We start from the raw sequence: 25,509 nt of genomic DNA, 5'->3' as shown, positions 1-25,509 counted from the left end.
TAATTACAAAATAGAGATCAGCAAAGGAGCGTGCAAACTCATTTACAAATAGGAGCATGCAAGCTCATTTTATAGAATAGGAGCATGCAAGCTTATTTACAAAATAAGTTCCTGGGATATCTTGAAGGCCTTGCAAAAAGAACTCCTGCAACCAAAATTGACATGCCCCTGCACCAAAAAATATATATACTACAGAACGCAGAGAATTTACAAGAAACACAAGGGTCCAAAACATGACTAACACCAACGACATGAGTTTTGCGGTATGCCATTATAGACAAATGCCAAAGGAGAAGAGGTGAATGTGGAAATGCTAGAGAGAAATGAAGCCCAAAGTTTTTATGCCGTAAATGAAAAGAAAGAGGAGATATATCATTAAAAAACTGACAAACCAAAAGAAGCGGCATACAAAGATAATCATGAAAACAACACCACGCCAAACTTTAAATGGCATATGAAGGACGGATTCCCAATGTGAAAATAAATATCTCCAGATTTCGCACCAGAAGAGAGTACCAAACACACGAACAACATCAATAACAACCAACTCATCATTAATGAATACCAAGTGATGATCGAGTAAAGCAAAGTTCCTCAAATCAAAACCAAATGGAATTATGAAAAGAAATACCTCACCAAGAGAAGAGAATATCAACTCGTATAAATGAGCAATCATATAATAAGAAAGATTAAATACTCGACTCTCTACAAGCTATACTTAATAAGTTTGGGAAGCTCATCAAATCACACCCCAATCGAGGGGAATCAATAACAATTTTGTCACAACCCATATTAGCGAGGCAATCAACCAATGCATTACCTTCATGGTAAACATGTGAGATGATGAAGTGCTCAAATGTATCAAGAAGAGTCCATATTTATTCAAGAATATACCAGAAATGCCAATTATCAGCTTTTCTTACCTTGCAAGCATTAATGACAATAGCCGAATCACCTTCAATATGAAGGTATTTGAAGTTCAAATCCTTAGCCATAACAAGACCTTCTAAAAGAGCACAAGCCTCGGCCATATTATTTGTGCCACAAGAAATTTGCATAGCTTTTAATGCTAATAAAAAACCCAAATGATCACGAAAAACTATCCCTATTCTTGAATCACCAGGATTTCCACAGGAGGAACCATCAAAATTCAATTTACAAAAAGGAGCATTAAGAGGATGCCATTTTTATGGAATTTCTGTCCACATGTGTTTTCTGAATCCTTGAAAAGGCAGGTGATACAAGAATAATGATACGTTTCCAAGAAAAGATCATAAAATTGTCCCAGGAAGAGAATTCTGAATTCATATTAAAATATTTTTGAACATGAGCATTAACTTGCTCAATAATACTTCTTTCCAAAATCCCAAGAACAACCAATAAATCCAATGAGTCACATCTAAAAATGCGCTTGTTTCTTTCCCATCAAATGGCCCATATGACTGAAGAGGGAATTATAAACCACAAACAAGCAAATAGAGAAGATGAATACAAAACTGGCCAAGACTAAAACATGTCCCATAAAGATAAAGGTAAAGGGAATGAAAGAGATAACTTTTGGAGGACAAAATGCCAACAACTACTCACAAACTCACAATGAAGAAAAAGATGATTGACATCTTCAAGAGCTTTACCACATAAGACACAAGAAAAGGAGGCTGCAATATTAAATTTGACTAAACGATCACTAGTCAAAATTCTATTTTGCAGTGTGAGCCAAGAAAAAACACCTACTTTAGGTAATACTAAATTATTCCAACAGAATAAAAAGGCACGATGAGGAGCATTTTGATTGGCCATTTGTTGAACAACAAAATATCCTTCTTTAACATAGTAGTTTCCTTATTTAGAAGGGCACCAGATAAGTTGATCTTTGATGTTAGAAAGGAAAGCCACTCGGTCTTGCAAAACAGATTTAAAATTTTGAATTTCCTGCAAGGACAATGGAAGAGTAGAGGGATCCTTCCATGAGACCTTGTGAGAAAACAGATCAACACTATCTACATAATCAACCAATTTAACTCCCCATGATTGAGAAAGAACAAGTGAAACAGAAGCAAGAGAATCATGCTGTGAAAGGGGGGGAAAGCCATTCCAGGAGTCTTTCCAAAAAAGAATATCGTCCCTCGAATGGACCTGCCAGGAGATAAAATTAGAGACCACTTCCCTACATGAGATCATAAAGTTCCAAATAGCAGACCCCTGTGGAGTATTAGAAATTGTGAAGATCCTAGCAGGATTCTGGGAATCCAAATACTTAGCCTGCATAATTTGGCATCAGAAAGATTGAAGCTTAGTATACATAGACAAAACTAGTTTGCCCCCAAAATCCCTATTTCTTTTAGATAAGTCTTGAATCCCAGCACCACTAACTTGCTTGGAAAGAGACATCTTGGTCAAAGAAATCAGTGGAATCTTTTTATCTTCTGTCATGTTATTTTTCCAAAGAAAAGATCGAATAATCTTTTCAATTTGGGAGATGACTGATTTGGGAGCTTGAAGAACTGAGATATAGTAATTAGGAATGGAAGATAGGACCATTTTAATGAGAAGTATCCTACCTGAAAGAGACAACCACCTAGCCTTCCAAGCAGAAATATGAGATTTAAGTCTCTCAATAACCAAATTCCAAAAAGAAGACTTAGCAGATCCCATAAAGAAACAAATCCCCAAATAGGTAGAAGGAAGAGAGTCTACTGGGAAACCTAAGATATTCACAAGTCTATCAGCCACCAACTGAGGAGTATTAAAAATGAAGATCTTGGATTTATGGGGGCTAATCTATTGGCCAGATCCAACAGTATAAGTATCCAGAGTAAATTTAATATGAGTAGCCTCTTGAATATAAGAGGACCCAAATAAAAGTGTATCATCGGCAAAAAGGTTATGAGTGACTGAAATATAAAAGGTAGGAATTAACACCCCTTTCCAAAATCCCAGATCCCTTTTCTTAATAACCAATCTTCTAAAAGCTTCTACCATAATGATAAATAAGAAAGGAGATAAAGGATCTCCTTGTCTAACACCCTGGGTTGAAGAAAAGTATCCAAAGGGAGTTCCAATAATGATGATAGAAAATGAAGCAGTAGAAATACAACTCTTGATCCATTTACACTAGCTTTCAGAGAAACCAAATTTTCTCAAAACTTTGAGCAAAAAAGCCCAACAAACTTTATCATAAGCCTTCATCATATCAAGTTTGACCACAAAAGCTGGGATATTAGACAAATTTATGGAATGTAAAGTTTCATGAGCAACAATTCCTCCCTCATACGTTTCCCGACCCGAAACAAAACCTCCTTGTTGAGGAGAGATGATATGAGGAAGGAGAATTTTAAGTCTTAAATAAATAGCCTTGGTGAAGATTTTGTAAATAGAGTTGCACAAAGAAATGGGTCTAAATTCAGCAAAAGTTTGGGGATTCTTAGATTTTGAGATAAGGGAAATATAAGTGATGTTAAATTTTTTAAGGATATACCCACCCCTTCTAGACTCTTCCAAAGCCATTAATAAGTCAAAACCAATAAAATCCCAACATTTCCGAAAGAACAAGATAGTAAACCCATCACGACCCGGAGCTTTGTCAGGGGCCATGGAAAAAACAACAGAATGAAGCTCATCTAAAGAAAAAGGCCTCATAAGAAAGTCATTATCCTCATGATAAACAAGGGAGGGGATAGATTCTAAAAGCAAATCCACATGATGATCCATAGAGGAAGAAGAAAAAGAAGGAGATAACAATTCCTTAAAAAAAGACACCCCCTCCTCTCTAATCTACTGATTTGAATTAAGGACATAACCAGACTTAGAATCCTTAATACTAAAAATTATAGAAGCAACTTGTTTAAGCTTGGTTGCAGCTTGAAAGAAGGCAGTATTCCTGTCACCTTCTTTAAGCCAAACCTCACGAGATTTTTGTTGCCAATAGATTTCAACCCAGGAGAAAAGGATCTCCCAGTAAACTTGCAATTTCTTTTGAGCATCATTAGTGGAGGAATTAGTGCCATGTCTAATAATCTCCTCATTAACAACCTTCAAATCATTGGCAACTGCCTCTTTTTCATGAAAAATATTCTTAAAGACCAATTTATTCCAAGCCATAATTTGAGATTTCACAAATTTCAGTTTGGAATAAAATTGAAACATCTTTGTACCTTTGCAAAATGGAGCACTTATCCACCATTGTTTTAATAAAGAAAGAAAATGAGGATGAGTGAACCACATTTTCTCAAACTTAAAAGAAGGTCTAATAGAGGGAACATGATCCAATTTATCAAAATTGAGCAAAATTGGGAAATGGTCAGAATCTGAGGAGGTAAGAATCTTAGAAGAAAAGGAAAAGTTGCTCAAACGTAAGTTTAGGGAAATAAGAAATCTGTCAAGGCGAGAGGAAATCTGGCATTTAGATCTCCTATTAGTCCAAGTGAAAGAACCATTAGAAGGGAAAATATCGAATAACGCATTGTCTTGTAGAAAGGAAGTAAAGTCATCAATAACCTTCTGAGCTGTAGGATTACCCCCTCTTTTTTCATCCGAGGAAAGTAGAGCATTAAAATCACCCCCATGCACAATTAAAAAATCATCATACCGTAAAAACAATTCAGATAAGGAATCCCATAAGTCGGTTTTATCTGAAGGAGAAGTCGGACTATAAATATTAAACAGAACAAAAGAGACTTCAAACCAATCAACCTTTAACAATTGTCAATGAGAAGCAAAAGATAACATCTCAACTTTGACTGATTTAGGATTCCATAAAGTTATAAGAGCACCAGAAGCACCCAAGGAAGAAACATGAACAACTTTCCAAAGGGACCATTTGGAAATTATGTTATCAAAAGAGTCCTGAGAAAGTTTAGACTCTTGCAATAAGATGATATCCACTTTTGAAGAATCAAGAAATTCCTTGATCGTTCCCCTTTTGTCAGGGGCATTTAAGCCCCTGACATTCCAAGATAAAATCCTCATTTATCACAAGGAGAGCAACATGCCCTCCTTGTTTTGACTTGGGAAGAAAATTTCTCTACAATAGTGGATTGAATACCAGCTGCAATCTCCTCCTTGATTTTAGCCAATTTTGGTTTCCGACCCCTCTTCTTAGGAGTTTTAACAATAGGGGGAAATGGAAGGAGATTTCTCCAAGGCTAACTTCTGAGAGAAATCAAATCCATACACATTAGATACATTTGAAGAAGGACTATCAATAAGATCTGCATCCACACCTTCAACTGAATTTGGCTAAGAAGAGGAAACATGACAACCATCATGGACAGGCCCCGAAGAGGCAGATGCAGAAGAAAAAGAAAACTTGGGAAATTCCTTTGCAACAATCTCATCAAATAGATCAGAAGAAACTAAAAATAAAATATCTGAAGCAATAAGTTGAATATTCTTTTTAGAAATAGAAAGAGAAGAAGGAGACCTTGGAATGGGCAAAAAATAATCACTATAAAAAATCAAACTATGAACAATTTTGGTATCATCCTTCAGACCCACAAAAGAAGAATGAGGAGAAGAATTAACAGAGCAATGATTTGTGCAACCATTCGAAGGTAACAATAATTTTGGAAACAGAACCGAAGGACAAGAAATTTGAAAAAAAATCGTAGAGGAGAACAAAAAAGGTTCAAAACGATGTTCAGAAGACCAATAATCCTTGAAAGGACTAGGAAGAAACTTAGCCAAGTTTGAAGAAATGGAACAAAACCAATGAATGGCAGACAGAACAAAGAAGAACACGGCCAGAGAGTAGAGAAAAGTAAAATCCATCAGAGGTACATCACATACTGTATATCTAGAAAAAGGAACGAGAGATGTAACAAAAAGAGGTAAAGGAGCAGAATCCTTAACATTATGATCCTTCAAAGACTGACGATCCTTACTTTTAAAAAAGGAACAATGGCAAAAATTAGATGAAAAATCTGAACAAACTTGTAAAGGTGCATCAGAATCACCACAACATTGAGAGGTGAAATGGCCAAGTAATGGAGCACAATAATTAATAGCGATCAAATCTTGAATTACCACAGGCTGAATCCACGCGCCATATTTGGAGCAAATAGTAATCTCAGAGGGAATGGGTTTAGATAGATTTAATAACAAACAAACCCTAACCAGAAGATGAGGTCATTCGAAAGGAACTAAATCATGCTTAATAAAGATGCCCAATTTGTTTGCTAGGATTTCAACCATATACACATCACGATACTCCAAAGGAAGACCCGAGAAAGTAACCCAGAAGGGCATAAACTGTGGCTTCACCGATTGAATATCAAAATAAGGAGACCAAGCATAGGTAAAAATTCCTATCCCAAAACAAAACCACCCTTTAAATCTATGCACACAATCCCTATACTTTTCATAATTGAAAATCACAATGAAATATAGAGAATCTTTATCAAACAGAAATAAATCCTTCATGCCATCCCAATTAGACTTTGCCCATGTTAATAATTTACCAAAAGAAATTGGAGAAAGAAGCTTACCAATGAGGGCAGTAGAACACAATAACTTCACAGAGTCCTGAATCATGTAATCGGGGAATATAACCTTATACTGCATAGAAGTACGGATTTCCCCTTATCGAATTGGAAAATGCAGAGGGAGAGTTATGGGGAAGTGGATTTGGATGGAAGGGAGCTTGTTTAGCAACATGAATGTCATTTGGGGAAGAAAGGAAGTGAGGGTTGGAAACCAAGGTGTTATTTGGCCAGGTGACATAAGATGGGAGGGAAGGATTACAATCCTAGGAGGAAGATCTAGAAGAAGCTAATTGGGAAAAACCATCAAAATGCGGGGAGCCATCACAAATGTCAAATGGTAGTTGAGGCGAAACATATCTATGCTTCCTAGGTTTTTTAGAACCAAAAAAGGAATGAAAATACTTAAAAGGAGTCTTTGGGTGATCAACGAGAGAAGGACCCAGAATGCCCTGAAATATTAATGCCTTGGGAACAAAATATTTATAATAAGAACGTGAAGGTTTTGGAACATAATTACCTGTAAATTTGCGAAAAATATGATGAAGTCGACAGGAATTTTTCATAAGCCAAGTCACGCCAGCGACCATCCTTGACAACCCATTGAGGAGAATGATTAGAAGTTTGTAACTGAGCCAAATCATGGTCATCAAATGGCACATCTGCCTATTGCATCTGCCTATCCGCCATTCCTAGGGGTTTCTTCGAATATCCCTGGATGCCATCACCGTCTGCCATCCTCTTGAAACAATAACAGCAGATTAGGAATGATAAACACCAATCCGAGTTCGTGCAATGCAAGGATTACAAATTATGCCAAGAAGGGTTGGATTGAAGATGCCTACAAATTGTTTGACCAAATGCCCAAACGAGATGTGATCACATGGACTACAATGGTTTCCAGGTATTCACATAATGGAAGGGTGGATGATGCGCACAATCTGTTTGACAAAATGCCTCAACGAAATGTGATCTCCTGGACTGCAATGTTATCTGGCTACGTACAAAATGGGAGGATCGAAGAAGCTTGCATTTTGTTTAGCCAAATGCCTAAGAAGAATGTGGTTTCATGGAACATGATCGTTTCATGGAACATGATGCTTGTCAGTCATGGGAAAGGGAAACTGGATATTATTGTAGCAAGTCAATCACGCTAAAGAAATCTGAGTGTTGTACGTGATGAGAAACTAAATGCAGAATGACCTTTTCTCATCCAAGATAACAAGTGATATAAATTGAAACACTAATGTGTCAATCACGCTAGAGAAAACTGGATGTTGTCACTGGTCATTCATGCCAAAAAACAGAATGACCTTTGTACGCAATGGGAAATCAACTACAGAATGACCTTTTCTCATTGCATTTCTCATCATAAAATGTCATCTATCACTTCTGATTTTAGCAAAAAATGTCATGTCCCAATCAGGTGTTGTGGAATCCTCTGATACGAAAATGAGAGCTGTTTGTTCCCTCTTATTATTGTTGTTGTTGTTGTTGTTGTTGTTGTTGTTGTTGTTGTTGTTGTTGTTGTTGTTGTTGTTGTTGTTGTTGTTGTTTTTGTTTTTGTTGTTGTTTTTGTTTTTGTTGTTGTTGTTGTTGTTATTATTGTTATTGCTATCTATAACTTCTGATTTTAGCAAAAATGTCACGTCCCGATCAGGTGCTATGGAATCCTTTGATACGAAAACGAGAGTTGTTTGTTCCCTGTTGTTGTTGTTGTTGTTGTTGTTGTTGTTGTTGTTGTTGTTGTTGTTGTTGTTGTTGTTGTTGTTGTTGTTGTTGTTGTTGTTGTTGTTATTATTATTATTATTATTATTATTATTATTCTAATTGTTATTGTTGTTGTTATTATTATTATTATTATTATTATTATTATTATTATTATTATTATTATTATTATTATTATTATTATTATAGGCATCAATTCATTTGTTTATTGACCCTAATATATAAACATATCATTTAAAACATCAATAAAAAATAATAGAATTAAATATATTAAAAAACTTTGCAAGCTCCCCCAACATTGTTCCAGGTAAAATCCAAGTGACAGGGTATATCTCTAACAACCCCCCTTACAAGAAGGGTGCAATGCATGGTACTCTAGTTCAATCTCTCCATACCACCTGCTCTCTGTTGGAGAAACATTTTCAGGATGAAAAAGCTCAGAAGGTTAAGATAACCTTGTAGCTACCTTCCACAAAAGGATTCTCAAATTTGGTGATTTGGTTTGCCAATCAAAAAATGTTGTCACTAGCTATAGAGGCAGTCCAAAAGATGGGGTTCCCTCACCAATTGATAGAGTTTCAAAGGTAGTCTCCCTTAGAATTGAATAGGGATTTCATAATGCAATTCAAATCCTCACATTTATTGATTTATCAAAGCAAGATAGTTGAAGGACAAATTCATAGAGTATGTTCATTGTTTTTAGATGAGCAATTATCTCAAGAAGCTCTATCTATCGATACAGATGATTTGCTCCAAATCTATGGTCATATCACTAACAAGGAAAAGCATAAGCATGGGTTACAAGGTCTATTACTTGAGAATGGTAGGTCTGACAAATGTCAACAAGAGGTTTTGTCAGATAAGAGACCTACGAATTCCTTTGTAGAGCAAGGTTTCCCTATAGTAGTGTCCTCCATTTATCAAACAAGATCCAAAACCCTAAAGCAAATTCCTAAACCCAAAGGGAGAGTGGGTAGGCCTCCAAAGAAGAAGAGAATAGAAAAAACGACTAAAGAAGAAATTAAAACAGGGCTACAATTGACACTAGAGGAAAACTTTGGGCGGAGGAGATTGATGCACTCTCTGAGTCCACAATGATGATAGTAACATGAAATGTCAGGGGCATCAATGCTCCTGACAAAAGATGCCTCATTAAATCTTAAATTGATAATTGTGGAGCAAATATTTTCCTTATTCAAGAAACAAAAATTTTAGACATTAAAGAGGAACAACCATTTAAAAGATGGCAAAAATGGGACTATACAAAATCTCAATCAATTGGGGCCTCACGAGGATTGGTTATTTTATGGAACCCAAATGTGGGAGAGCTAAAAGTGTTAACAACAAAGGCAAACTTTATCCATATTTCCGTCCAATCAATGAAAGGTTTCTTTCATATCATATCAATATATGGACCTACATTAATAGTAGACAAGAAGGCAGTATGTGATAGTATTGCTAAAAAAAAATTCAAATTCCCTCAAGTGATTCCTTTATCATAGGGGAAGATTTCAATGATGTGTTATCCTCAAAAGACAAAACTGGAGGAATTATCCCCTCGCCAAAATCCATGCAAGACTTTAATAATTTTTATTCAAATAGTGTATTAAAGGATTGCATTCCTTTAAATGGTTCCCACACATGGACAAATAGAAGACAAGGGTTTACACATATTGTCGAATGTCTTGATAGATTTTTCATAAACCCCAATGGGACTTCCTTATTTGGAGTTCCCAACTCTAAAATTTTACCACTAGCAAGTTTAGACCACTTTGCACTTCAAATTGAGGTACCTTTGATCCCTATTTTGAGGAAAGGTACGCCAATGTTCAAATTTCAGCAGATGTGGTTCAAGGAGGTCCCTTTTTTGCCTCAGCTTCAGGGTTGGTGGTTGACAACACCTTTTGTTCAGGGTAGTAGGATGTTTCAGTTTTGCAAAAAGCTCCAATGGATGAAACTGAAAAAATTAATGAATGGAATAAATCCACTTTCAAAAACATTTTCCATTCTAAAAACCAAATTGAGAATAGGATCAAAGTCTTAAATGAACACATTATTCAACATGGCATAGATGAGAACTCATACAAGATACAAAAAGACCCAAATTCTCAGTTGCAAGAAATGTTGACAAGAGAGGAATTATTTTGGAAATAGAAATATAAAGAAACATGGTTACAAGAGGGTGATAGAAACACAAAATTCTTTCAGGCTTCAACGAAAATGAGGACATTGAGCAATCTCATAACACAAATTAGGAATGAGGTTGGGGATAACATTGTGGATGAGGACCAAATTCATCAAGAAGCAGTTTCCTTCTTTTCAACCTTATTCACAAATAGAGTAGCTGAGAATGAAGATATCAGACAGAAAACGCAGGATATTCTTCACCATGTTCCACAACTTATCACTAATTAAGATAATTTGTTGCTCATGAAACCTTTCTCTTTAGATGAAATAAGGCAGACAATATTTTCTATGCATCTAGATAAATCCTCGGGACCTGATAGATTTCCAGCACTTTTCTTTCAAAAATGTTGGATCTTTATGGGATCAGATATCTGGAAATTGGTAGAGGAATCAAGAAAGCATGGCAAAATTCTTAGACAGTATAATACCACTCTCATTGTTCTTATTCCTAAGTTGTCAAATCCTTCAAGCTTTGTTGATTTCAAACCAATTTTTTTATGTAACACAATTTATAAGATAATTACAAAAGCTATTTCATTAAAACTGGCTCATATTATACCCAAGATCATTTCCAAGTAGCAAGGGGGTTTTGTCCCTCGAAGAAAGATAATTGAGGGAGATTTTGTTGCTCATGAGGTTATAAATTCAATAATGGAACATAAGCTAGAAACAATGATGATCAAACTCGATATGATGAAGGCATATGATAGAGTAAATTATAATTTTTTATAGCAAATTCTCATCAGCTTTGGGTTCTCAAAATTTTGGAGCAATTGGATTATCTCTCGCATCTCAAGAGAAAATTTTTCAATATTGTTCAATGGATATCTAGTGGATTTTTTATCATCTGCCCAAGGAGTAAGGCAAGGAGATCCTTTATCTCTATCTCTTTTTATCATAATGGTTGAAGCACTTAGCAGAATGATAATAGCAAGACAAGAGGCTTCTATATGGAGGGGGATCCTAATTCCACAAACTCAAGTAGTGGTTACACATTTCCTATCTGTTGATGATACAATTATCTTTGGGGAAGATTCAGCCAGAGAAGCCAAGAGAATTAAGAGAGTCCTTCAAGCATATTGTGAGGTATTTGGTCAAAAAGTAAATCAGGCTAAATCCAAAGTATTCTTTTTTCATTGTTCTCCCTTTCTTTCAAATAAGCTGACCAATAATCTAGGTTTCAAACAAGCTAGACTTTTGCGCAAATTTTTGGGATTTCCATTATTCTTTGGGGTGCATAGCAGCTAATATCGAGATTCAATTATTTCATCTGTCAAGACTAGGATAGATTCTTGGAAGAACAACTGGTTATCTCTTGTTGGAAGGATCTTACTAATGAAAATTGTTTTATCTTCCATCCCTAACTACATTATGTCAGTTCTTCATATGCCTTCCAATATTAGAGATAAAATTGAATCCTATCTTAAGAAGTTCCTTTGGAAAGGTAATAGAGATCCAAAAAAAATAAAAATTTATTGGCTTGGGAAAAAGTTTGCTGCTCTAAAAGTTATGGGGGAGTGGGTATTCCAAACTTTGAAGATATGAATATTGCTTTGGGCAAAAAGTTAGCATGGAAACTGTATTAAAATAACTCTTCTATTTGGGCTTTCATTGTTAGAGGTAAATACCTTGATTCTATTGAACCTAAAAGGATCTTCACCCTACTAGAGCCTCCCAAAGGTTCCAAGATGTGGAACTTCATCATCAAGTGTAGAGAGTTTTTGTTACCTAAACTTTCTTGGATAGTGCATGATAGAAGATTTACAAGATTTTGGGAGGACTCTTGGAACAACTACATGCCTTTGGACAACATGCTAGGACTAGAGTAAATCAAAGCTTTTCTGTAGACTGAATGGGGATACACAATTAGGGACAATTTTTTTGGTCTCCCTATAATGGTAAGATGATAGTTAAGTGGAAGGTCTCTGAGCATCTCCTAGTACCACATAACCAAAAACAAAAATTAGTCGCAGAGCTAAAGAAAAGGATGATTTTTTTATAAAGACGGGTTTGATAGGATTGTTTGGACCACCTCTCAATCATGAGGATATACAGTCAAGGAAGGCTTTAAAGAACTATCAAAATAGGAGCCCCACCATACATTAAGGAAATTCACCTTTTGTTGGAAAGATTGTGGTTTAAAAAAGACAGGTACATTTATATGGTTGGGCTTAAAAGGGCAAATATTGACTAGTGATAGGTTAGCTTTTCTTAGAATAGCTCAAACTTTCCAATGTATTATGTGCAACAAAAATATTGAAACATCAGATCATCTGCTCCTTGAATGTGAAGTGGATCAATAATATTGGCTTTGGTTACTTCATAAACTTGATTGGTTTTCTCCACTACAGTATACAGTACCAAAAGTCTTTGAAGCTTGGCCTAGGATCTACAAAGAATCTTTTTTTGTAGTTGTCTGGGAAGTGGCTCCAACAGTCTTGATCTGGAACATTTGGTGGGAAAGGAACAAACACATATTCAAAAAGGAAAACAATAAGTTATCAAAGATCAAATATAGAATAGAGTCTTAAATCTCAAAGTCAGTCAATGCCTACACAACAAGGAAGAAGAAACTAAATTCAGTTTTTTCCTCATGGGATAATAGTATATTGAAAAATTGGAAACTCATTAAGCTTCTATTCAAGGGGACTTTGTTGTGTCAGAAGGAAAGGAGAATTGATAGAAAAGAAATTCAATGGAAACCCCCCAAGGACAATTTTCTAAAACTTAACTTTGATGGAGTTGCACGGGGAAACTTGAGAGTGTGAGGGATTGGATGTATCATCAGAAATCAAGAAGGACTAGTAGTAATAGCCGGTTTTGAAAGGATCCAAAATGGAACCAATATTCTGGCAGAGGCTAGGGCGATGCTAATGGGTATCACTTTAGCTACATATATGAATATGAAGAGCCTATCCATATAAGGATATTCTGAAAACATTATATCAGCCTTAATTAAACCACAAACTACTAGCTGGCAGATTGATTACATCTTGCAAGAAGCTAGAGAACTTCTATCACTGCTAGAAGATTATCAAATTGAACACTGCTATAGAGAAGCTAATTCCATGGCAAACATCTTAGCAAAATTGAGATGTGATCAGGATTCAAGAAGAATAATTTTATCTCCACCAGAGATAAATGATCACAGAATGTTAAAAACCCAATTGGAAGTGGACAAGGCTTATATGGAAAAATAGTTTTTTTTATCTATTTTCTTGTGTTGTTAGTGCAGGGATGAACAATATTGTTGGGATTATTGCAGGGCATACATCCAAGCTTGGATTCGTGACATGGCATGCCACTTCTGCTAACTGGGAATCACCCTAAGGTTGCGTGTCTTATCAAATTGATATTTAGTGCAGGTATACGGGATGAGCTCAACCAACACCAAAAGTAGATGGCTACACGCTTCTCTTTTCTCCATGCATATCTCACATGGGGAAAGAGCATTAGATTTTCCACATAAGGTACTATAGGATTTTAGAATGGGATCGAGATGATACATGGACACACACGGTACCAATACCATCCTCCTCAAGTGCAGCTAAAGAATTGATGCATTATTTAGTGCTCATGCCAAAGGTTAATTCATCGATGTGCAGGGATGAACAATGTTGTTGGGATTATTGCAGGGCTCACATCCAAGCTTGGCTTTGTGACATAGCATGCTACTTCTGCTAACTGGGAATTGTCCTGAGGCTGTGTGTCTTATCAAATTTATAGTTAGTGCAGGTATACGTGATGAGCTTAGCCAACACCAAAAGTAGATGGAATGCACACTTCTCTTTTCTCCATGCGTATCTCACATGGGGAAAGAGCATGATATTTTCCACACAAGGTACTACAGGATTTTAGAATGGGGTTGAGATGACACATGGACACGCATGGTACAAGTACCATCCTCCTCAAGTACTGCTAAAGAATCGATGCATTATCCAATGCTCATGCCAAAGGTTAATCCATCGATTAAACATTATGCAAGCTTTAAATGAGCGCAGTCTTTGGCCCCTCAAAGCAACTAATGTGGATGGCATTGGATAGAGTTATTAATGTAACAAGACCACCACACACAAATTACAGATTACACAATGATAATCAATGCAGATTACACAATGATCGTCAGTGCAGATTACACAATGATCATCCCCTCTGGATGGTCTTTTTATTCGAATCATCAACAATTGTTTTATTCAAATGGCAAAGGTTTTGGTTTTCTCAGAGCTTTGAAATTAGGAGTAACAATCTTTATGAATTATTGCACTCTGGAGAAATCCACAAGTATGGCTCTTTGTATCAATTTGCATGGAAGAACACACAAAATGGGGTTGTATGCACATGTCCATCCACTGAGAATTTCAAAAACCATTGTTGTGTCATGTGGAAGTTTGGATTGGGTAGTGCAGACGATCATAGGAGAAGAATTGTTAAGTGCAAACCTTGTGGCCTTCCCCAACATGGTAGATTCGAGGTTGGCTTTGATGGTCATGGACATGTATCAGTCAAAGGATTATACAAGATTAATTATGGGGGTCTTCATTCATTCCTTTGTATTCACCTGGGAAGAATTGAATTCTCAACTAAACAGATATGACATGTTTTTAGGGGACATCTGATGGGGGGGTTTAAATAAAGAATATTTATTGTTTGACTTTGTACTACAAACGATCCTCATGTCCTTCATTTATGGTTTGGGGTATGCTTCTCCTCATCCCTTTCTTCAATGGGTTCGACAGTATGCTCATCAAATTGGTGAGCCACTTGCTACAATCTTAATAGCTAAGTTTAGTGCTTTTTGGATTCTTCGTGAGCATGCCCTAGTTGATCCACATGGATAACTCTCCCCATTCCCTCTTCCAACGGATGCAACTTCATCACAAGAATCAAGGATCACTGCTTGAACAACTCTTGTCAGAATTCCAGACTCGGTGAAAAACAATATCAAGATGGTTGAAACTTCTTCTGCAATCTTGTGGCTTTTTTGACCCCGTACTATTGATCTATGAAGCTTGTAATATTGTAATAGTTGTTCAAGGCAGGAAAGAATTGAGGGTAGTATCCCTCATACAGTTTTAGGGGGTTAAGGGCCATTTTCACTTATTCATGCTAATTTTTCTTTCTTAGCATGATTTTTTGTTTCTCCAATCATGCAGATTGGTCTTATCCAGATGTTCCTAGTAGGTTTAAAGTTAGGACATGAGATTGTATCTTCTCTTTATTCTCTATATGTAATTATTTCCCTTTCATATCTAATATATTATAGGCTTCGACCTTTTGTTTAAAAAAAAAAACTAAATATAAAAAAATATTCATTTATATATAAATTATAATAAAAACTAATTTGGAGTTTTCTTCATTTATATATAAATTATAATAAATAATTTTTTTTTTTAATCTAATAATTTTTGAGATAAATAATCTTTGAATATTTTATTTTAAAAATGATTTTTATTTTTTGAAGAATAATAAGATATATATTTTTTGACTGATTCAAAAGTAATATTAATAATAATTAGATAAACATCTTTATAAAAATGTTATGCTATTAAGATAAATAATAAAAAATCAATACTAATTTCTTATTAACTTTAATCTAATAAATAAAAATACATAAACAACATTAAAGTAGATAAATACAAAAATAAATTTCTCGCTAGTGAAAAAGTTAAAGAGATCGAACAAATATGTAAATACTAAAAAAAACATGGAAAACGTTGCAATAAAAGTGGGCCCATTCAAATTGACACTTCTGATAATGTTAGTTGTCATTTACAGTCATGATTACATTTAAACTCGATGTCATTAACCCTAACAACATTGGGAAAGAGAGATTCCATAAGTTTCTATTGAATTTCTTTCTAATTTTGATAATGACTTGACAATTATGTGGTTGAATTATTGATCATGGATCTTTCTCGACTTCGATTTGATTAGAGAATAATATCTAAATATTTGTCTCTGCCACCATCTCTCCTCTTATTCCAACTCGATTCTATAACTATTTTAGCTTACTCTAGCAACTATTGAGTGCTCCTCACAAATAGTAGGACCCCCTCCCCTACCCCATTCTATAACAATTTCTTTCTAATTTTGATATTGACTTGACAATTATGTGGTTGAATTATTGATCATGGCTCTTTCTCGACTTTGAATTGATTAGAGAATAATATCTAAATATTTACCTCCTCCACCATCTCTCATCTTATTCTAGCTCGATTCTATAACTATTTTAGCTTATTCTAGCAATTATCGAGTGTCCCTCACGAATAGTAGGGCCCCCTCCCCTACCCCATTCTATAACTATTTCTTTCTAAATTTGATAGTGACTTGACAATTATGTGGTTGAATTATTGATCATAGATCTTTCTCAACTTTGATTAATTAGAGAACAATATCTAAATATTTGGCTCCTCCACCATCTCTTCTCTTATTCTAGCTCGATTCTGTAACTATTTTAGCTTACTCTAGCAACTATTGAGTGCCCCTCGCGAATAGTAGGGCCCCATCTCTCCTCTTGTCCAACTCTCTCTTTTTGTTCCTCAATTTCATATGCTTCGCAAACAACAATTATTTTTCTATTGATAAGAAATGATAGGGACTAATTTTTCTATGCAAACAAAAGAGAATTTTATAGCAGAATACAAACGTTATAAGCAAGCCTGATACAAATATTTTCACCAATCTATTAATGGTGTGTAAATATAAGAACGTCTATGCAATTCATACAAATTATAACAATGAAATGGGTCCTAATTTCAAACTTTTACAAATAAAAGTAGAGCGTTTTAGAGAATTGTTTTAGAAGTACAATGATGTGCATTGATTGGAAAAGAGAGATTCCATAAGTTCTAGTGAATTTCTTTCTAATTTTGATAGTGATTTGACAAATATACGGTTGAATTGTTGATCATAGATCTTCTAAACATTTGTAATAAAATAAAATTATAGTGAGAAATGTGAATTAAAATTATAGATTTATAATTTATAAAATGTTTAGTGGCCTAACCACTTTTATCAAAAAAAAAAAATTTAAAAAATTATAGATCTATAGATAATCAAATAAAATTATATATTTAATTTCTAAAATAAAATCTTTAAAATTATTGTCTTTATTATTATTTTTATTAGATGCATGTGATAATAAAAAGAACCTAAAATGCATCACAAAAAGAAAGAAATATTTTAAAACTCGGTCACAACTTTCACACAAGTTACAAGCCACAATGTGACTATCATTTATTAATAGCAATCATCATATCATAAAGTACTAGAGTGCAAAGTGAAAATCAAGACTTGTTGACAAGTAAAACACTTCCTACTCAAAAATGGTGAGCAAAATGAGGACCAAAAAAAATTGGGGAGTAACCTCAACGTTGCAATGTCATTCAAATAATTAATAGAAGAGATAAATATATTGTTTTACATAAGAAAATTGAATTTTTTATTTGTTGTTTTCAATATGAACCAATAGAAATAAAGAAAAATGATAATTCTATAATTTGGTAAAATATAAAATAAATATGAACTATAGATTTTTTGCTCAAAATTTTTAATTCTAAGTACTAATTGGTTGAATTAATTGGAAAATAAAATTGAATGAATGCAATAGTTATGCCTTAGTAGGAACTAATAATGATTAAATATATTATTTTTGTCAAATATAATTCTTTTTAGGGTAATAATATCAATAGTCATTATAGTTAACTTCATACATCTTAAGTTTCCAAGCTGTACATCGACGATTTTTTGTTGTTGTATACGTACATGAATTAAGAGTTTAAAGCTATTGTTTTAGCCTATGGGTAATTATGAAGAATTTAGGAAGATCTTGTTATGTGCACAAATGTCAAAAAGTGTTCATTTAGAGGTAGTGATACTCACTACCAATTTATAGACACCCTAATAACCATGCACGCCAATCACCTCAAAAATTTGCACAACTAATCCAATATATATTTCTCTATTAACCAATGCATATTCCTTCAATAATGGTACAAGTGGGCGACTATTTGAACTATATGTGAAATATTTTAGTGGGCTTTTAATTATCATTTTTTTGGTTTTTTTTTTTTCAATTAGTAATTGGGGGGTTAGGTGAGAAAGGAGTGGAAGTTATTGTAACATAGGAAGCAATTGATCCCATTCCCCTAATATAGCATTGAGTTTGATTATAAAAACAATTTTTTTCTTGCATATAATTCAAACCATTTTTTTTTAAATTATTTATAATGGATCTTTCTAGGCTTCAATTTGATTAGAGAACAATATCTAAACATTTGTCAAGGGAAACAAATTTCTCCTTAATTGTGGATTGATTCGTATGTAATTTGGTATTGTCTTTATGTTGTTTTTGATATTAAAAGAAGCCAAAAAACAAGGGGGTTGATCCATTGGAACAACAAGGAAAACAGTGACAGAACCACTCTCAGCATAATAACAACAGACTTAAAAACCCTTTACCTCTATCAAAAACTATGATCATTCTATGTAAGTTTAGCAGATATAAAACAATATTAAACAAAGTTTTAGACATATGCCACTGATAGGGAGATTGAGTGAGAAGTTACTCAATCAGTTTGAATTGGTCTAATTTGACAAGTGGACCCAAGGATATACTTTTCCTGTGTTTACAATCAGTGTTTGGAAACATCAAACCCCAACACCCACACTACTTCTCAAGCAATAACCATATTGTGTGTTATGAACATTGTCTAGTTTGCTTCTTCAAGTTACTCAAATCCACTATTCTAAGTCCAAACCCCCAAATGTCTAAACTGGTGTTCTGAGGGCTTCACAAGGTTTCCAAGGTTGATTTGGATTGATTTCAAAAGGTTTTAAAAGGTCACCAAACCTTACTCCAATCGGATTCTTAGTTTTTCCCAAAATAGGGCTACAAGGAAAGAGCCCTTTTTAGCCCTCCTGAAACACTATTTTGCTCATTACTCACTACCAACTCGGAATTTTTGAAAAATGAAAATATTTTTGAGTACCCTTTTGGCCAAAATCATTCATTAGTGCTAAGAGAGGTCTTGGGAAAGTCAATTTATGACTGTCCTATTTTGTAGCCTCAAAACAAGGGTTTTCAAGAGGGTTTGGGTGCTTCCACCATGGATTCACTCCATAAAACTTATTTCATCCTCCCATACTACTTGGAGACCTCTTCCATATAAATTTAGAGCTTCCCCTTCCCTTTCCATACAAGCATTTTACCAAACACTTGGCCAACAATTGCAAAATCAGTCAATTTGTCACTGTCACAGTTAAAACTGTCCCTTTACCAGTCAATCTGCTGCTATCTCTTTGGCCCTGCAAGACAAGGAGTATGAACTAGAAAGTATACTTCCATGAGGTTTATAAAACATTGTTAAACTCTCCTATTACATATCCTTTATAGTTACAAGGCTTGGATCATGCTTTGAAGCACTCCATGAGCATTTTTACAAACACAATTTCCAAAAAACAGTGAACTCACTGTTTTGCTTACAACAAGAGAATGATTAAATGAAACAAGCTATTATAACACATAAAAATTATGTTTAACAACCTTGGTCACATTCCCATACCTCTGCCTCATTCATTTGTTCACTCCAAATCACTTTTGGGTGCAAAGCTTGAGTTTTGTTCATGCTACTAGCCAAATAACCATACTTGCCTAGTATTCACTCAAATTCACCTTTTCCATCACAACGAACAGCACAAACTTAAAATACAATATGTAAAAAGGTCCAAATTGGTCTCCAAGGTTCATTTTTTCTTGGTTACCCATGGAGACCAAGTGTTTCAACCCATTTTCTTCAAAACCCCAGTTCAGGGCAGCGAACTAGCAAAAACTAAAAGATTTTTTTGATAAACCAAAACATAGTAAAAACCACAACACAAAGAATGAAAAACCTTCATAAAATGATTAAACAAACTCCCATGAAAGAACAGTATGAAAATAGTGCTCTGTATGGACTGTTACAACAATTTTTGCTCAAAAAGCATGAAAAACAGTCATATTTCATTAACTTCTTCTTGCTAATACCAAGACAACCTATTTACAATGTTTTAAAAATATTTATATAGGAACACTCAAACCATTCCAACCCTTATGGTGTCTATAACTACCTTGTGGAGTGATATTACAACTTTTCTCACTTTTTGTCAAAATATTGCTTGACAACATTGGTAATTTTTTACTCTTAGTGCATTTTTTGACCTATAAGACAAATATCTTCCACCTAAGCATTTGAGATGGTTTAAAATCAATAAATACACCTACTCCAATTACTTTCTAGGCTTGTTACAAGGTTTTGAGCATATTTGTACTATAATGCCATTTTTGGCTTACAAGGCACTATGGGCCAAAACTGGAAAGAAAACTTGAGAAAAACTATCTAACCAGCTCTAAGATAAACTTAAACCATAATGAAACCTAAAACACACACTTGGATGCTTACAATAGTCATTTATTCAATTCTTGATCCCATCAGGATCAACCAAGCCAAAATTGTGAAGGTGCTCCTGCACCATACTCCCCAAAATTGAAGAAGTTCCAAGTCCTCTTGGAAATGATACCTGCAAATCATATAGGCTTCATCTTGACCTTTGGCATGTACTTGTCTTCAGCTTCATCATGCATGGCAAAATGAAAACCTCCTTCCTTCATCTTCACTCTAGGCCTTGCTTCAAAAATCAACATCCACTATAGCTGTAGCTACTCATAAGGTGTAGATGATACCATCAACTGCCATTCTAGAAAAATCTCAGTCCAAGAACAAATCCATGAATAGATATGAGAAATCTCAATGAACTTCATCTCAAAGTGAGGAGAAGTGCTCATTTGTGGGGACCACTATAGGTGCTTGGTGTCATGCTTCAAGAACCCAGGATAGAGCATTGTTCCCATAAAGGTCATGACACATTCATAAAGACTAATACCAATCTGATAGTGTTCATGCATGTAGAACTTTGTAGTAACATAATGATCAGTAACAACTATCTCTGTATCCTGCTTGTCAATAGGCTTCTCAAGTGCATGTGACCCTTGTACCATGTCTTCTTCTTGTCTAATCTATTCAACAACTCCATCATCAAGATAAAGACCATGTTCTTCAGCCACATTGGTCTCTAACACTTGCTGATCCTCAAGAACCTTTTCCATATAAGGTTCCTCTTCAACTCTTTTTTGCTCACTCTTCACTTCAGCATGCATCTGCTATCTAAAGTCACTGAATGGACTATCTACCTCTTCAACTTCACCTTCTATGGTACTTGGGGTCACTTCTTCCACTAAACTTCCATTGTGTACTGCTGCACCATTTGCTTCTTCAACATCTTCCTTTCTCTTTTTCTCTAATTCCTCTTTAAGCTCCCTCAATCTTGCTTCATTTTCATCTAAAGCCCTTCTTAAACTTCTAAACTCATCTCGTTTCTTTTCTTCTTCTTCTCTCTTCATTCTTTCGACTTGTTTCCTCAACTCTTCTTCCTCTCTTTTCTTCTTTCCACCAAAAAATAGTTCTTTCCACTTCTTGTAAGAACCTACTATCTCTTTCTCAGATTTTGTTAACTCCATCTTCACCCCTATATCCCAGACCTTTCGCTTGCTCTAATACCAATTTGATAGGGAGATTGAGTGAGAAGTTACTCAATCAGTTTGAATTGGTCTAATTTGACAAGTGGACCCAAGGATATACTTTTCCTATGTTTACAATCAGTGTTTGGAAACATCAAACCCCAACACCCACACTACTCAAGCAATAACCCTATTGTGTGTTATGCAACATTGTCTAGTTTGCTTCTTCAAGTTACTCAAATCCACTATTCTAAGTCCAAACCCCCAAATGTCTAAACTGGTGTTTTGAGGGCTTCACAAGGTTTCCAAGGTTGATTTGGATTGATTTCAAAAGGTTTTAAAAGGTCACCAAACCTTACTCCAATCGGATTCTTAGTTTTTCCCAAAACAGGGCTACAAGGAAAGAGCCCTTTTTAGCCCTCCTAAAACACTATTTTGCTCATTACTCACTCCCAACTTGGAATATTTGAAAAATGCAAATATTTTTTAGTACCCTTTTGGCCACAATCATGAATTAGTGCCAAGAGAGGTCTTGGGAAGGTCAATTTATGATTGTCCTATTTTGTAGCCTCAAAACAAGGGTTTTCAAGAGGGTTTGGGTGCTTCCACCATGGATTCACTCCATAAAAATTGTTTCATCCTCCCATAATACTTGGAGACATCTTCCATATCAATTTAGAGCTTCCCCTTCCCTTTCCATACAATAATTTTACCAAACACTTGGCCAACAATTGCAAAATCAGTCAATTTGTCACTGTCACAGTTAAAACTGTCCCTTTACCAGTTAATCTGCTGCTATCTCTTTGGCCCTGCAAGACAAGGAGTATGAACTAGAAATTATACTTCCATGAGGTTTGTAAAACATTGTTGAACTCTCCTATTACATAGGCTTTATAGTTACAAGGCTTGGATCATGCTTTGAAGCACTCCATGAGCATTTTTACAAACACAAATTCCAAAAAATACTGAACTCACTGTTTTGCTTACAACAAGAGAATGATTAAATGAAACAAGCTATTTTAACACATAAAAATGATGTTTAACAAGCTTGGTCACATGCCCAGACCTCTGCCTCATTCATTTGTTCACTCCAAATCACTTTTGGGTGCAAGTCTTGAGTTTTGTTCATGCTACTAGCCAAATAACCATACTTGCCTAGTATTCACTCAAATTCACCTTTTCCATCACAATGGACAACACAAACTTAAAATTCAATATGTACAAAGGTCCAAATTGGTTTCCAAGGTTCATTTTTTCTTGGTTACCCATGGAGACCAAGTGTTTCAACCCATTTTCTTCAAAACCCCAGTTCAGGGCAGCGAACTGGCAAAAACTGAAAGATTTTTTTTGATAAACCAAAACAAAGTAAAAACCCTAACACAAAGAATGAAAAACCTTCATAAAACCATTACACAAACTCCCATGAAAGAACAGTATGGAAATTGTACTCTGAATGGACTGTTACAACATTTTTTGCTCAAAAAGCATGAAAAGCAGTCATATTTCATTAACTTCTTCTTGCTAATACCAAGACAACCTATTTACAATGTTTTAAGAATCTTTATATAGGAACACTCAAACCATTTCAACCCTTATGGCATCCATAACTACCTTGTGGAGTGATATTACAACTTTTCTCACTTTTTGTCAAAATATTGCTTGACAACATTGGCAATTTTTTACTCTTGGTGCATTTTTTGACCTATAAGACAAATATCTTTCACCTAAGCATTTGAGATGGTTTAAATTCAATAAATACACCTACTCCAATTACTTTCTAGGCTTGTTACAAGGTTTTGAGCATATTTGCACTATAATGCCATTTTTGGCTTACAAGGCACTATGGGCCAAAACTGGAAAGAAAACTTGAGAAAAACTATCTAACTAGCTCTAAGATAAACTTAAACTATAATGAAACCTAAAATAGACACTTGGACTCTTACAATAGTCATTTATTCAATTCTTGATCCCATCAAGATCAGCCAAGCCAAAATTGTGAAGGTGCTCCTGCACTAGCCATGCAGGGCAATAAACATAAAAGTTCAAATAAAAACATAGACTAACGCTATCCGCCCACAGGCTGGTAGGAGTAGACAAAAAACCAGCCTTCCACAACATAGAGACAAATCATTTCTTTTTCTCGTGGCTCCTCTTGGGGAGGAGCTTTCTTGCCCATTCCTTTGTGAGGAATTTGAACAGGACCTTGTAGTCCTCGTCGTCCTTGCCTTTGCCTTTGGAAGCACTTTCCTACATAAGGCACAAAGTGTAGCCAAACAGTGCATCACATTCAATGCAAATTTAGAAACATCATGCATTTTGGTTTCCACAGCCTCCAACTTGCTGGTGATATCCTGCATATTATCAGACAGGGCCTCCACTTTTTTCCCCAGCTCCTCTGGGTTGTTGTCATCCTCCTCCTTTATGCTACTTGCCTCCTCCACAACCATCAATTTCTCCAACCTGAGATTCAGGGGGGGGAATTTGTTTGGGACTTAGGGCCAGGCTCCAAACTCTTAGAAATTGTGGGGCTTTTAGAGGCATGGGTGGAACTGGCAGAGTGGGGGGTCAGGTTAGGGTGGAATAGAACCACATTATCAGTTGGGCTTGAGTTCCCAGTGTCATGCAAGGAGGAGGGGTCTCTGAGAGGTTTTTCCAAGAATTTAGAGGCCAGTCTGCTGAAGAATCAGGGGGTGTTGGCCTCATTAGTGATTTCCATGTTAGAATAAATCTCCTGGATTTTGACTTTCTTGGGGGTTCTGACCTCTTCAGGGGAGTGCTTTTCATTTTTCTTGCTGCAAGAGCCAATTTTTGGGAGGCGAGGGGGGGATAGCATTATGTTTAGCAGTAGGGTAGGCTGATGGACCGGTATTAGTCACATTCTGGATGGAGATAGAATGGGGTGGGCAGAGGGCGAGGTAGAAGTTGTAAAGGCACGGGATAAGACCCTGGTGAAGGATGGGGAAATATTTACCCTTTTGCTTGGCTTTGACAATATCCTTGACATTAGCATCCAGAGAATGTAGCAAGAAAAATGGAATGGAAATATAGTCCTTATTTCTCAGATGGTTAAGGACAGGGAGATGGTAGTAATAGAAGATTCTATACCTTCCCTCCAGCATGAAGTATTTCATCACAATGTAACAAACCTCATCCCATGGAGATGGGAGCTCCTCCCGGTTGAAGTTGCCCACCCTCTTCACCAGGTTTTCGCCTTCACGAAAGAACTGGTTCAGGCTGGTGGTATCTGCAATACGACTCTGCTTTTTCCATTTTCTCCCCTCCATAGAAAGACCTGTCGCCTGTGCAATAACTTCTTTATTAATTTCAAAAGATATACCCCCCATGGTAATTCTTCTATTCTTCCAAGAATTCATAAATTGCTTGGACAATCTCTCATTGTTCCCCTTCATGCTTTCCATGAATTTATCAATGTTGCCTTCCGAACAAACGAACCACACTACTGGCTTAGCTTTAAAATCATCAACTTTATTGAGTTCTAGTCTGAGCCTATCTCCCCCCCATTTTTGTTTCTTCTAGTTTAACAGAGTAAATGTGAGACCT

The sequence above is a fragment of the Cryptomeria japonica genome, chromosome 8 (genome assembly GCF_030272615.1).
Source record: "Cryptomeria japonica chromosome 8, Sugi_1.0, whole genome shotgun sequence".
Taxonomy (NCBI): domain Eukaryota; kingdom Viridiplantae; phylum Streptophyta; class Pinopsida; order Cupressales; family Cupressaceae; genus Cryptomeria; species Cryptomeria japonica.
Note: the sequence above shows the minus strand (reverse complement) of the source record.